The sequence below is a fragment of the Macrobrachium nipponense genome, chromosome 30 (genome assembly GCF_015104395.2).
Source record: "Macrobrachium nipponense isolate FS-2020 chromosome 30, ASM1510439v2, whole genome shotgun sequence".
NCBI lineage: Eukaryota > Metazoa > Arthropoda > Malacostraca > Decapoda > Palaemonidae > Macrobrachium > Macrobrachium nipponense.
The window spans coordinates 17729785-17745687 of record NC_087218.1 but is presented as its reverse complement, the minus strand read 5'-3'; the positions used below and the strand labels follow the sequence as shown (position 1 = coordinate 17745687).

The 15903-nt window shown below is 37.1% G+C and overlaps 1 protein-coding gene across 7 annotated transcripts in view; it reads right to left on the bottom strand.

The window, feature by feature from the left end:
- The window catches only part of LOC135202340 (pantothenate kinase 3-like), a 64247-nt gene that overhangs the window by 46471 nt on the left and 1873 nt on the right, over positions 1–15903 (bottom strand). Inside the window, exon 1 of one of the 7 annotated variants that reach the window (XM_064231695.1) lies at positions 4152–4241. The exons of 1 other annotated variant lie outside the window; for it this stretch is intronic. The gene's annotated coding sequence lies outside the window, so the exon portion shown is untranslated. Of the gene's footprint in view, positions 1–2399; positions 2553–2725; positions 2916–4151; positions 4242–15903 lie in introns of those variants that run through there. 5 more of the 7 variants (XM_064231691.1, XM_064231696.1, XM_064231698.1 and 2 more) reach the window with 5 other exon arrangements.

Here is a 15903-nt window from a genome sequence, read left to right as displayed (position 1 = left end):
AAGCTAGGGGAAACAACAGAGTGAACTAGCTGATGCAGTTTTGGCTGCGTGTGGATCCACCCTCTGAAAAAGTACTTAAACACGTCCGACCATGGGGATGGGCACCAGTCATAGGTGGTGACAGCAACAGCTCAAGACCTCTACTCTCCTTTTGAAGTATTTTCTCCAAAGTTAGAAATTAAGGTCATATTTTAAGATTAAACAGAGGTTAATGAAAGTCTAGCCATGCACAGTGCAAACATACATCCATGATGCTTTTGAAATTTTTACTTAAAACACCAAAAATTTAGAAGATTGACGCTGTCTTGATGCTTGCGGAGTCACTTGTGTCAATAAACTTTCCATTCTATGTGCTAAATCCACACACCACTTGTACCCATAGATGCTGGGGCACTTTCTTCACAATAATCGTAAACAATGACGACGTCCGTCTGGGATCCAAGGAAACTCAAGATTTTTCGGTAGAAAGAAGAAGCGTGCACTAGGTAATTATTTAAATAAATAGTTAAACATCAGTATAAGGTCATAATTGCATAAGGCTGATCCACCTGAGTACGATGGATCCAAGGCAATGTTTCCCCCTAGTAGTAGCCCCTTTGGGGATCAAAGTAAAACCAAGATAAAACTGTAAATATAACAAAAAGCAAATAAAAAAATGGCAAAAACATAAAGAAAAACATAAGAAAAAGAGGGTATGGTATAAATATTTAGGTTCGTGACTGGTGGGAGCCAGGCCAAGGTACCTAGGGTAAACAACCGCATGGACTGGCCCAACACACCAACGCTCACGGCAGGCCACACTCCGAAAAAGTACTAATAATGCGTCCTGACACCGGAGATGGGCATCAGTCGCGACTTGTTGGTGAGAGACAGAGCTAAAGACCTCTACTCTCCTTTTGAAGTAAGTATTTTCTCCAAAGTTAGAAATTAAGGCCAAATTTAAAGCTTTAAACAGAGGGTAGTGAAAAGGGTGGCCAACGCAGTACAAACTTCACCAAAACGCTTTCAAAATTTTTACTTAGTTGGAAAATTTCTATTTACAGGTAACAACAAAATAAGAAAAGAAACCATATACTTAATGTGGAAAAAAAAGAGAAAAAAATGAAAGAGTTCAACAAATAAAAAAAAAGAAAAAAAATAAATAACTCTAAGGCATTGCCTCGACCCATAACTACTACTAAGACAAACTTACAACTCGAAATATTTAGAAGATTGACACCATCTCAATGTTTGCGGAGTCGCTTGTGTAAATAAACTTCCCATTTCCTGTGCTAAATACGCACACCACTTGTACCCATAGACGCTGGGGCACTTTCATCACAACAATCGAAACCCCGACCTCTAACCAGCACTTATCAAAGGGGACTACGGCAATCTTTGCGGCATTTTGCGCTCTTCAGTTGTTCATCAGTGTTGTCAATTGGTATGTGTTTACCTTCCAAACTGAGTATGAGACTTACACAAAACCGGGAAAATAAGTGAAATTAGCGTATCTATTTGTAGTATATATACATATTACAGCAATTTTATCATTACTGCATTAGTATGAAAACTAATGAGTAAAGTAAACAATTAAGGGAATAAAGCTTTGCACCCATAATCAGTGTTGTCGTCTGCTGTTCGTAACTGTGTTTGCGGAGTGAGTACTTAGGAACCAGGAACAGCAACGTGGTTCAAGTGCAATGTGGAGTGAATTAAGACCAAAATGGGTATACTTACAATCAAATAAGCACGGCAGAGTTTCAGTTGTGATGGCAGTAAGGATAAAACCACCGATTACAAGGTAAAAATGAATTCAGTTCAAACCATGACCCCAGAAATATAAAGTTTCATACTTTCACTAATATAGGCAACAAAATGTTGTTTCATTGTGCTGATTACGACTGCAATCTTGAGTAAGATCAATAAATGTTACATATAGTATATGCTAACATTGCTCAAATGAGTGCTGGGAAGGCTGGGAAAGATGGTGGATTGTCCGTGGCTAGACCGGCCAGCCTTACGATTGCCGCCATATTGGATTTCAAAACTGCCTTGAAAACATATTTCACGAAGAGCGTCACATGCTTATTTTAGTTCGTGTGGGGCTTTCATATAGGCTATCTTCTTATGTTGACGAAACTTCAATCTTTTGAATGGTATCCTTAAAGTTGTAATTGTATTCTTGTTTCACCAATTAAATATCGAGTGAATAAGACCTGGCCAGCGTGATGACGATGGATCGTCCGTGATTGTTTACCCTAGTAGGCTAGTCTTTATTACCCTACTTGCCCAGGATACAGCCTTGACCTATGGTCATTCATCATTCACAAAACGAAATTCTTATTATCTTGCTGCGGCATTGTTTAAAAAATTAAAAACTTATATTCAATTCGCTATCGTCGCCAGCAGTAACTTACCGAGGGGTCCTAGGTACTATAGGTATACCAACCAGTCTCCTTCAGCTACGGCAGCGTAATAATCCCCAGGGACGAACCAGCCAGCAGCCTAGTCCGCCTTGCGTTGAGAGATTTAAACCTTTGAATCATTAGCTACCCACAAGCGAGCTACGTACTCATCACAAAGCTGATGATAAGGTCCAGATAAGAAATGCAGGCGTCTTTTCAATAACGCAATCAACCTTTACCCAAAATGTCTAATTACTAGTATAGGTAGTGGCGAAAACGACTTGAGGCCTATAGTGGTTCGCCTTGGCTAGTAACAGAAAAACAGACCTCCAACTCACGTCAATTATAACAGGCGGAGCGGCTTAATGGCCCTAAATGAGCGAGGGAACCAAAAAGGGTACGCAAATCTTGGTCGATTCCACTTCATCCGACTCCGGATCCGGTGATTTGAAGCCACGAAGTACCAACAGATGATCGTCAACAGCAGGAAGGGGGTTTGTCCCACACTCGACAGGGTAGCCAACATGTGGGTGGATACAGACACTAGCAAAATTACAATTATATGTCATTTTCCGGGATAATTGATATAATGCCTAACATTTAATAAATTAAAATAATTTATAAACGAGTTTTGATGCTAAATATTATAATTATAATTTGAAAAGTATAGATTTTCAATTACATTTACTCGCAATAAAGATGGCATCTTGATTTTTGACGTCATGATTTGTTTAGATGCAAAGGAGTTCTCATTGGACAAGATCTATCACGTGATCAGTAGGCTCATCTCGGCGGAACAGTACTCGGCAGGTAATTATTATCGTACTGTGGTAAAATATGATACGTTTGAGTTGAAATAAGGTAAAATCCAATAGAAACTATACTCAATATCTTATAAAGAGTTACAAACTAATTTGATGGTAATTTTCCTTTCAAAATTACGTGCAAAATAAGGAGTATTTTTGGCCGTAGTCAGTCCTATTGCCCCACCAAATAATATCTTCGAGATCAATGGCAGCCTTGCCCGTAATGTTTATCTTATCACAAAAATAATGTATGCTGCTGTTATCAACCCTGCTCATTATGAGTAATAATAAGATAAGGTATATGAAAAGTAACCGTGTTATGACCACACATGAATAATTGCTCTTTTCGTATTGAGCACAGCTAGGAAACAGCAGTACGGCTATAATCGTAGTTGAAAATACGCACGAAGAGAGAGAGAGAGAGAGAGAGAGAGAGAGAGAGAGAGAGAGAGAGAGAGAGAGAGAGAGAGAGAGAGAGCTTAGATTTTAGATTTTGCAAGTCACATCGATGTCGTGGTTTTCCCAGAGGGACTTGAGGTTCAGTGAGAGTAAAAAATAAACACAACGAACACTGACAGTGAACTCACCGAAGATCATAATATGCATGACAACCTCTATGCTACGTATTTTTGCCCTGGTGAAATAATCCCAGATCATATATTGAAGGTTTATGAACACAAACGAATGAACTTTGTACGTGTTTGACATTGTATAATAAGAAAATGGTATAAACGGTAAAATATTACAAAATAAAAGGGAAAGCAATCAATGGTCAGACCAGGACCCACGGTCAGACGAACAGAAATGTGAGGCAACAACACTATCGATAAAATGCTTTAAAATTTGAAATATTCTAATACTGAATTTAAAAAGGCTATGGGTTCAGGAATTGATAATGAACATTTGTGCACAAAATGACACATCCTTCGCAAAAGTATGTCATGACAAATTAACTTACGAGTAGCGGAAGCGAAACAGGTGTGCAAGTGAATTAATAACCTTAACACCAAAAAAGAGAAAAAAGCAGCTGGATACGTATGCGGTGTGGTGAAGTGATCGCGACTCTAACAGATCACCTACCAATCAAGTGCTCTCTCTCTCTCTCTCTCTCTCTCGCCAAGTGCTTGTTGCGAAGGCCGTTGTCGTCCCATCTAGGCTGTGCCTGGATGACCTTTGATACTTATCGCATGTTCTTTCTTTATATGGTCTATATATCTATATATCTATCTATCTGGCTGTCTGTCTGTCTATCTATCTATCTATCTATCTACCTATCTATTTGTTTGTCTGCCTGTTTATCTCCATGCTTTTGAGAAAAATTCGCTCTGTAGACAAAGAATTACCACGACAAGGATGTCGCTCTATACTGTGGTAGCTGCAACACCAGATAATTTGCAGTCAATTAATCAGCTCCCCACACAATATTCTTGACATCACAGTGAGGCTTAGATTCATGGGATTTAGGCAAAAAAAAAAAAAAAAAAAAAAAAAAGAAATGAAAATAAGGACTGGGGCAACTTCAGCCATCCAGAGTTGTAGAAAGTGACTAGAGGGAGGTCGAGTGGTGTAGGCTACAGCTAGATGCAGTGACCGCGAAAACTAATGGAGATAAATGACAAAGGTCTAATGGTGAAACTGGGAGACAAGCCGACAGTCGCACTGAGAATTAATAGTTAGAGAGGGTGGACAGCAAGATTTCAGAATGGAGGTAAGGAAAAAAAGCTGAAAAGTTGGTGAAGGGCACCTCGCTACTGACACCCTTCTGTAATGCAACAGTGCACCACTTGTCGTGAGGCGACTTGTTAAACCCCTACTGAGAGTTTACGAATGGCCACTGAAGTCTACTTACAGAGACAGAAAGATGCTCTACCACGAATCCAACCATTGTATGCGAACATTTTGCAAATAAACTAGTGTGTTTAGGCCTAGGTTCATTAAATGTCGTGAACCATGTGGGTTTATTGTTAAAACATTAACGTATTTAGCACTATCGACTTTCTTTTAGAAATACTTATTACTATGCTGTTTTAACAACTGGACTTGTAGATTCTCTTTCAGAAAGATAAGGACGTAACTGATAAACATATTGGTGCGTATTGTGTCTAATGTATACGGTACTTTAGTGTCCGTCGATATGAATTTCTAATTTCGATATGAATTTCTCATGTATCTTTTAGTGTGGTAGCGCCGTCAGTGCACCTCGTGCGGAGGACTGTAGGCATTACTTACGGTTCTTTGCAGCTTCCCTTCGATCGGCCCCTAGCTTCAACCCTTTTCCGTTCATATTCTCCTTCTTCCAACTTACTTTCCATTCTCTCCAAACTATTGATTCACAGTGTAACTGCTTTGAGGTTTTCCTCCTGTTGCACCGTTCAAATCTTTCTGCTCTCAGTTTCCGTTTCATTGCTGAATGACCTCGCAGATCCTAGCGCTTGACCTTCGTCCTAAGGTTTATATTATCTTCTTTTATCTTTATTACATCTGGTGCACTTCAGTTTTCTGTAAAATGTAGTAATGACTAAGGAGCTTCTGACATACTATCGGATTTTGTACCGTGGAGCATGACTTCACTGTGTGTGTTTTATGAAACTGCCTTTTCGCACTGCGTCTTCGCAGGAATCAATATTTTATCTTTTTTCACGTGTTGCTGTTCAATGTTTTTGGTGTCTCCATGTAGGAACTTATTTAGTCTTTCCTGGAATGTTCATTTTCAGTTCATTTTTAACTGATTTCTCCCCCCCCACAACCTTCACTCTTCTTCTCTACGACTGATTGCAGCCATTCATTTTGCAACTCGATGTTACCTGGAGTGCTATGTGATAAGAAAATGCCAGTCAAGCTAAAAGTCAAGATATATAACCAGTGTTAATGTATGGAGAAGAAACATGGGGTCTAAGAAGAAAAGAGGAAGTAAAGCTTGAGAGAACAGAGATGGAAATGCTTGAGAGATAGGAAAATGATGAAATAAGAAGGGCAGGCTTAGTAAAGATTACAGAGGTGATAAGACAGTCACGATTGAGATGGTATGGGCATGTGTTGAGGATGGATGACGAGAGTGAAGAGGGATTGGGAGGAACCTGTTAGAGGAGGATGATCAAGAGGGAGACAGAGAATTAGATGGCAAGATAAAGTGAAGGAAGATATGGAGAGTATCTATATATATATATATCTAATAAAAGGAGCCCATAAAAACACCAAAATGTAGAGAGAAAAGTACTATATTTCAGAGACTGCTGTCTCTCTCTTCAGGTATATGAATGAGAAAGGTTTACAGAAAAGGTGGTATTTATACCAAGAGATCCGTCCACAAGTAAGCCAATTTAGGTCACCCCCGCTGATAATCTTCCTTTAATCTTCTTAAGCGCTGGTTGAATGAACACTTCGTCGACGACATCTGAGATCCACGCCCCTTTTGAGATGTTCATTACCTGCTTCTCTTTTATTAAGGCCGATTCCATCATTTGACTCTTGTACCGGCAGGTGCTGCTATAAATTACACGTGACAAATTCCAGTTTATTCTATGGTTATGTTCATTTATATGGTAATGAACATCTCAAAAGGGGCGTGGATCTCAGATGTCGTCGACGAAGTGTTCATTCAACCAACGCTTAAGAAGATTAAAGGAAGATTATCAGCAGGGGTGACCTAAATTGGCTTACTTGTGGACGGATCTCTTGGTATAAATACCACCTTTTCTGTAAACCTTTCTCATTCATATACCTGAAGAGAGAGACAGCAGTCTCTGAAATATAGTACTTTTCTCTCTACATTTTGGTGTTTTTATGGGCTCCTTTTATTAGATGGAATTCTGTTGTTACAGAACATTTTTACCAGTCATATATATATATATATATATATATATATATATATATTATATATATATATATAAAGATATATAAAGGAGGAAAATTAAAAACGAGAACTGCCGAGATCTTTCTGTTTCAATGGTACGGGTAAGCATATACAAAAGAACGTTACAGGATTAGCAAAAGGTATAATTAACTTTAAAGAAACGAAAAACTGCCCATTGGCGAGATTAAAGATATCAAAGGAGCCATCCACCCGTGGTCACAGGTAATTTAGTCAGAAAATAATACATTTTGTATTAGTAACAAATAGGTAAACTGTTGAGCAGAAGATTACTTATGTAGGAAATATATTAGCTAGGAAACTATACTAGTAGAGTTTTTGGTAGAGTTTTGGTAGATGAAGGCGAAAGAGAAGTAGAAGAGAAACGCAAACCAGAATGTTTGCAAATACGACACTCGTAAAACGCAGAAAAAGACATAAAAAAAATTGATGATGCAAGCTGTTAGAACTAATAACAAGTGGGTGGGAATGGACTGCCCACAGTACGCCCTGATTTGTTAGATGTCGTCGCCGGAAGTAGTAGGCGTTGAAGATTATCCAATTATGAAGAATTAGGGTGGTCTCCAGAAGAAATAAAAGGTGGAGCTAGGAATCAGAAATGGATCCAGAGCTCAGTTGGAATGAAAGAAAAGTTTAGTTAAGAACTCACTTCTGGACGCATAACTTATGTCGGTTTATATTCCGTTTACTCTGTGTCAAATGTGTGTGATAGTACAGTGAATTTGTGTGTTACAATAATAATTAAGAAAAGGAAACGTGGTGTTTAACTTGCCCAGAATCCTAAAGGAAACCGAACTCACCGATTATAAAACCAGCCTTCTGAGATCCAGAAAAATCAAACGAGAAAGAATTAAATGATATTAAATGAGGTTAAATGAGAAATCAGCGAGAAGTCCAGAAGAACAGAGAAGTATACCTTGTATAAGACTATAAGTTCCTAAGAGATAGAAACCACAACCCAGTATAGATAAAGGGTATCCCCATATAACAAATTAACCAAATACAAACCAAAACTAAAAGAGAAGCAAATACAAACCAAAACTACAAAAGGAAAAGACTTCATAATACAATACCACCACAACAAAACAATACACTTTGTATTAAAACAAGGTGAATTATTTTCTCATTCTCGCTATATTTATATCCTATGTTCGTTTCTCACTCATTGTCTGAACACTTTTGTAAATTCTAGCCTTCTGGATTTTGCTAATTTTGTACTGTCTGTTTGTATATACCTCTTTGTTCGTAAAACAAAAGGTATTGTTTTCTGACTAAAACTTTTAAATCTTTAATCTAGCCCACAGGCATTTTTTCGTTTCTTTAAAGTGAATTGGACCTTTTGTTAATCCTGTAATGTCCTTTTGTATCTGCTTACCTGTACTGTGTTTCTCACTGTTCTGATCCGTCTTGCCGCAAGAAAGTTCTTGTGACATATATTTAAAATAGGTATGTAGCTACATAGAAAGAGAGACAAACACTCGCACGCGTATATATGTATATTTATTAGCTGACCGACCTGGCACTGCCCGAGATAACTGAATGACAACCAATATACTCTCTCTCAATATTTCCTTCTGTCTTCTTCCTAAAACCACCTCTACTTTCTCTCTCACTTCCTCTCCCTCTCACCCCCATAATCTCTTCTCCTCCCTACCAACCACTCTGCTCTCTTCCTCTATTTCTCTCTTTCTCCCCAACCCTCTCTGATTCTTTCCCTTTCTTCTCCCTAACAACTCCTCTATTCTCTTTCTCTGTCACCCCCCTTCCCTCTTTGGTGCCATTGATGTCTTACCTCCACAGTATTCTTTTCCAGATAGTCAGTCGTATGTATACCGAAATTGGGGTTATCCACCTGTTATGGCGGCCTTTGTTGCTAGTGATGTCTTACCCCCACAGTGCTAATTTCAAGATAGTAAATCATATGTATACGTTGTTTGGTTGAAATTGTTCAATGAATTTCAGTTATGCTGGCAAAGACACATACGTACATACATAAATGCATCCATTCATTTTATATAACATATACATATATATATATATCTTATATTATATATATATATATATATATATAGATATATATATATATACTATATATATATATATATATATATAGATATTATGACGGAACGTCACAATTATTTGTAAAAAATAAAAACTATGTAAATAATTTTGTGTAACTATGAAATTATCGGGTGTTTAATGTTCAACGCCATCTATTTTCAGTTATGTTAACTATTCTACATTATCTTTGGTTTCTTTTCCTTAACTTAGTCATACAGATATTTGCATTCCTTAGCTTTCGTTACACTTGTAAATTGTATTTTTCGTTAGAGAACTATTCAGTGCAGTGTTGAAAACATCTTTTTCTTTTGCTTATCATAATTAGTGTTTTTGTGATATTACGTGTGAAAGTAATTATATTGGAATTTAAGTTTTTTATTTAAGTATTAAATTAACGATTGTCTTTAGTGTTTAATTAAGATCCTGCTGGATTGGAGAGGTAATTAAAAGTGGTTAAAATAGAGGTGAAAATAAATAATAAGTGAAGCAGACAAAATGAATATTTTTGTTGGTGGTGATATTTTAAATTTATGAGGGATAATTGAGTGATTACAGACCAGCAACATCCCCACACCTAGCCACCAGGCAAGATTCACTCAAGTCCCGTCATAAGTGGGGCCTGACCGGGATTGATCTAGTCTTTTTGTTTGTGACTATTAAAGTGCAAGGAACTTGAATGCGTTGTTTACAAAAGTGATTTGTGTTTTTATTGACGGTTTTCTTTATTTTCTTAATCCAGCATTTCATTTCATTTCACACGTACGCTGAATGGTTCTCTCACTCAAAATCGGTATCTGTAAAATAAAGGATAAACCAGTAATTAAATATTAATTGGTTGGGTTCTGTGCTATGTAGCCCTTCTACTCCCGCCTTATTTTACGAGCCAAAATCAAGGTTCTCTTCTGCCATAAACTACTTCTTACATACATATTGTGCTAATCTAGATATCATGTTTGTGTGCTATCGTGAGATCTTCGATCACTAATTGATCTCGGCCTTTATGTTGGCCATCCAATTTCAGTTAATCTATTTTCAGACTATGTATTCTATTTGCGGTCTCTTTGAAATTGTCTTGAGAAATTGTTGTAAACTTCATTATGTTTACTAACATTTGGTTATTTCTTGCTGTCAAATGTGTCTATATTTAAATTAATGGCATAACCTAGTGTGAATATAAGACATTGATATAATCTCGCTCTATTAACATTACTTGGGGTAATCCTTCAGATTGTCGTTTAATTTGGAGAAATTTATGAACGATATAAACGGAGAAATTTTGAGTTTACGTTATGCCAAGAAACAGGAATTATTGTCTGTAGCCCAGAGATGTGGTCTTGAGGTCGATCCAAAACATGTGAAAGCTGTCATTATTGGTAAAATCCTGCAATTCTTAATAGATAAGGGAATCTTCGAAGATGATGATGAGGACGTCGATGATTTGCGATCCCTTACTGGAGTATATACCACCCCTGGAATAGATCCGAAAATGGAAAAGTTGCGTCTTCAAATACAATTGGAACAAGAACAACAGAAAACTGCTGCAGAACAACAGAAAACTGCTGCACTAGAACTTCAAAAGCAACAAGAAACTGCTGCACTAGAACTTCAAAAGCAACAAACTGCTGCACTAGAACTTCAAAAACAACAGGAACTATTGGCATTGGAGTATGAACACAAGTGTAAAGTGGCTGAACTAGAGATACAAAAGGAACAGAAATCGGCAAATATACAGGTTAAGCTGAAAACTGATGGAGAGATACCCAGTAAGTTCGACATACTCAAAGCTAAAAAACTACTTCCTGATTTTGATGAAAAGGACCCAGAGGTCTTCTTTACAACTTTCGAAGACACTGCTAAAACCTTGAAGTGGCCTCAGGAGCAATGGGTAATGGTTGTCAGAAATCAGTTCAAAGGTAAGGCAGCATATGTTATCTCTCAGATGGTTAACGTAAAGGAGTATGATGTGATTAAAAAGGCAGTTTTAGATGTTTATGCCATCACAGCTGAAGGTTATCGGCAACAGTTCCGCCACTCTTACAAAATGCCTTCACAAACTTTTTTTGAATTTTGTAATGACAAAGTTAGGCAATTTACAAAGTGGTTGCAAAAGACAGGTGTTTCAGATTTTGAATCCTTAAAAAATCTTATCCTAATGGAAGAGTTTATTAGGAAATTGCCAAGTAACATTGCTACCTTCATTCTCGAAAAGGGAGAAACCAACTTGTTGAAAGCAGCCAGTTTAGCTGATGATTATTACTTGATCCATAAAACATTTAAACCATTTAACAAGTCTACTTCTTCTCCATCATCCACAGCATACTGTTCCTATTGTAAGCAGGAAGGGCATCCCATAGAGAACTGTCCTAATCCTTCGTGCAAGAAGTCTGATGTTGGAAAGAATTCTTCGAACCCTAATAGGAAGGATAATAAGAAAACATTTCATGTTGCTGCTCAAGAATTAGATGAGGACGTCTTCTTTGTAGCTCTGCCCTCACAGGACTTCAAACTGAGACATGAGTATATTACCGTTTCTGACCTCAGTACCACCAAATCCATGCCTTTGGCAGAGGTGAATTTACAGTGTCCTTACTATCAAGGTAATGTTTTAATTGCAGTTTCACGAGATCCTTTGCCTTGTTCATCTATCCAGCTTTTAATTGGTAATGATCTTGCAGGGGCCATTGTTAATCCAGTAGTATCTGATCCTGATATTCTTATAGAAAATGAGTCCAATAAATTAAATAATGCTGTTATTCAAATGGCACCAATTAAGCCAATTGTTATAGATAATGGCAATAGAGTAGAGAAGACATTAGACCTTATAAATATGACCAAATCAAACTTCAAGGACTTGCAGAATAAAGATCCTGTCCTTAAGGCTCTTTTGGGATTTGAAGAAAGTTGCAGACCCAGATGATAATCCCAAAACTCCTTACTTTTTATCTTGATAACGATTTGCTTTTTCGACATTTTAGGTCCTCCAAAGCACCAGCAACCACAACATGGTTTGACTGTCATCAACTTGTTGTACCAATCTCTCTAGTTCCAGCTCTTCTTGAATTAGCCCACTCTCATGTGAACCACTTTGGAGTCAACAAGACTTACTCTACCTTGGCTGAAGACTTCTTCTGGCCTGGGATGAAGAAGGACATTCAACAATTTATTAAAGCATGTCATCATTGCCAGACTACAGGCAAACCCAATGAGAGACTTCCACCAGCTCCTCTTCAGCCCATATCCGTACCAAAGTTTCCATTTGAGAGGTTATCATAGATTGTGTTGGCCCAATGCCTAGGACTAAGCAAGGTAATGAGTATTTACTTACTGTTCTTTGCCCAACAACTAGATATCCCATAGCAGTGCCAATAAAGAATATAAATGCTAAAACTATAATTGGTCAACTTGTCAAAACTTTCACAACCTATAGATTTCCAAAGACATTGCAATGTGATAGAGGCACAAACTTCACTAGTAAGCTTTTTCAACAAGCTATGAGAGAATTCAATATTCATAACATATATGCTTCTGCTTATCATCCCCAAAGTAACGGTGCCCTAGAAAGGGTTCACCAAACTATTAAAAATCTACTTCGGAAGTATATGCAGGAAACTTCCGAACAGTGGGATAAAGACATTGATCCTCTGATGTATATTATACGAAGTGTACCACAAGAGTCCACTGGAGTGTCCCCTTTCGAATTAACGTTCGGAAGAAAGCCCCGAACCACTCTCAGTATGGTGAAGGAAAATCTAATTCACAACAAGGAAGAGGAGATTACAAACATTTTGTCATATCTACAGGACTTAAAAGATAAAATTGTATCACTTCATGTATTTGCTAATACTAATCTTTTGCATTCCCAGGAGAAGATGTCCCGCTTATATGATAAAAGGGCAAAGCTTCGTGTTTTTCAGCCAGGAGATGAGGTGCTTGTCTATCATCCCATACCCGGTTCCCCTTTACGTGAAAAATTTATGGGACCTTACAAAGTGCTTCAAAGAATTTCTAAGGTAAACTATGTTCTCTCTACTCCTGATCGTAGACGATCAAAGCAACTAGTGCATGTGAATTTGTTGAAGGCATATCAAACACCTACTCAAATGGTAAGTCATCTCTCAATTTCTTCTGGGGCGAAAATACTACCACTAGAGGAAACTTCCTCAGAATTGCTCCTAGATCTCCCTGAAGATGATCAACTAATTAACTGGAAAGACAACACCAACAGTCAGATTTTAAAATCCTTGCCCAGTTATTTTACAGGAATACCATCTCCTCAGAGAAAATTACTATCTCAATTGCTCTCCAGGTTTCATGATGTATGTTCTGACAACTTGCAGGGAAGTCAAACCATTCAACATGACATCGTCATCGAGTCAGGTGTTACTCCCATACGCCAGACGTACTACCGTATGGTATGCAAGAAGTTGGACTCGTTGAAACAAGAGGAACAGTATTTACTAGATAATGACCTTGCAGAACCAAGTACTTCACCATGGGCTTCACCCTGTCTCCTAGTACCTAAACCTAATAATCAACTAAGACTCTGTACTGATTATCGCAAGTTAAATAAGGTAACCGTTAAAGATTCATTCCCATTACCTAGAATCAATGATATCCTTGATAGCATTGGTAATAAGAAAATTCTTACACGGATAGACTTAATGAAAGGCTATTACCAAGTACCTCTAACTCAATCTGCTAAAGATATCTCGTCATTTATAACTCCATTTAGGTTATTCTCTTATAAGGTCATGCCATTTGGTTTAACTAATGCGCCTGCCACCTTTCAAAGGATGATGTCAGAGGTAATAAGAAATATGAAAGACACTTACGTATATATGGATGACGTGGTGGTAGCTAGTGACGACTGGGACGAACACCTGCAGACCCTCGAAGAACTCTTCCATCGCTTCAGATCTTCAAGGTTAACAGTTAATTTGGCCAAGAGTGCCTTTGGGAGAGCTAAGGTAACTTATCTAGGGCATACCATCGGAGGTGGAAGTATAAAGCCCAAAGACGCCAACATTGCAAGTATACTTGATTATCCAATTCCAACAAACAAGAAAGAGTTAAAATCATTTCTAGGAATGACTTCATACTATTCTCTCTTTATTAAGAACTACTCTGAAATCACAGCTGCTTTATATAATTTAACATCTCCAAAGATCTCTTTTTATTGGGAAGAAAATCATCAACAGCTCTTTAATAATCTTGAAAGAGTATTTATATCTAAACCCATTCTTAAAGCCCCAAACTTTAATCAAGATTTTTTACTCCAAGTAGATGCAAGCAATTCGGGATATGGTGCAGTACTACTACAGATGTCATCAGCTTGCAAATCTGGAGATGAGCCGCCACTGGACTACTTGTTTCCAGTATCTTATTTCTCAGGCTCATTCAAAGGTTCACAAATTAGATGGGCAACCATAGAAAAGGAGCTTTTTGCCATCATAGCTGCTCTTTGTCACTTTGCTCCATATTTAGAATGCAACCACAAGGTTGTCGTCTATACAGATCATCGACCTTTAACCTTCCTGGATAGATCACGACTACTAAACGACAAATTGTTACGCTGGTCGTACTATCTAACAAGATATAATCTTGAGCTCCGAGCGATCCCAGGACATCAAAACAAAATTGCAGACGCATTATCCAGACTTCCCGCTGTCTCTCATCCCAGCCATCCTAAGTAGGATGCTCTTTGGGGGGAGGATCTATGACGGAACGTCACAATTATTTGTAAAAAATAAAAACTCTGTAAATAATTTTGTGTAACTATGAAATTATCGGGTGTTTAATGTTCAACGCCATCTATTATCAGTTATGTTAACTATTCTACATTATCCTTGGTTTCTTTTCCTTAACTTAGTCATACAGATATTTGCATTCCTTAGCTTTCGTTACCTTGTAAATTGTATTTTTCGTTAGAGAACTATTCAGTGCAGTGTTGAAAACATCTTTTTCTTTTGCATATCATAATTAGTGTTTTTGTGATATTACGTGTGAAAGTAATTATATTGGAATTTAAGTTTTTTATTTAAGTATTAAATTAACGATTGTCTTTAGTGTTTAATTAAGATCCTGCTGGATTGGAGAGGTAATTAAAAGTGGTTAAAATAGAGGTGGTTTAAAATAGAGGTGAAAATAAATAATAAGTGAAGCAGACAAAAAGAATATTTTTGTTGGTGGTGATATTTTAAATTTATGAGGGATAATTGAGTGATTACAGACCAGCAACATCCCCACACCTAGCCACCAGGTAAGATTCACTCAAGTCCCGTCATAATATATATATTATTATATATATATCTAATATAAATATAATATTTAAGTAATATTAATCTCTGTTGTATATATCTAATAATCACATAATATATAGATATATATATTAAATATATCATATATACTCTATATATATATATATATATATATATATATATATATATATATATATATATATATTGTGGTTGTATTGTGTTATGAAGTCTTTTTCCTTTTGTAGTTTTGGTTTGTATTCAGTTTTGTGATATGGGGATACCCTTTATCTATACTGCTTTGTGGTTTCTATCTCTCATAGGAACTTATTGTTTTATAATGTAGAATACTTAACTGTTCTTCTGGACGTCTTGCTGATTTCTCATTTAATTCTTTTTCATTTAAATTCTTTGATCTCAGGAGGCTTTTGACATGAGTCCGGTTTCCTTTAGGATTCTGGGCAAGTTAAACACCACGTTTCTTTCTTAATTATTAATGTAACACACAAATTTACTGTTCTATC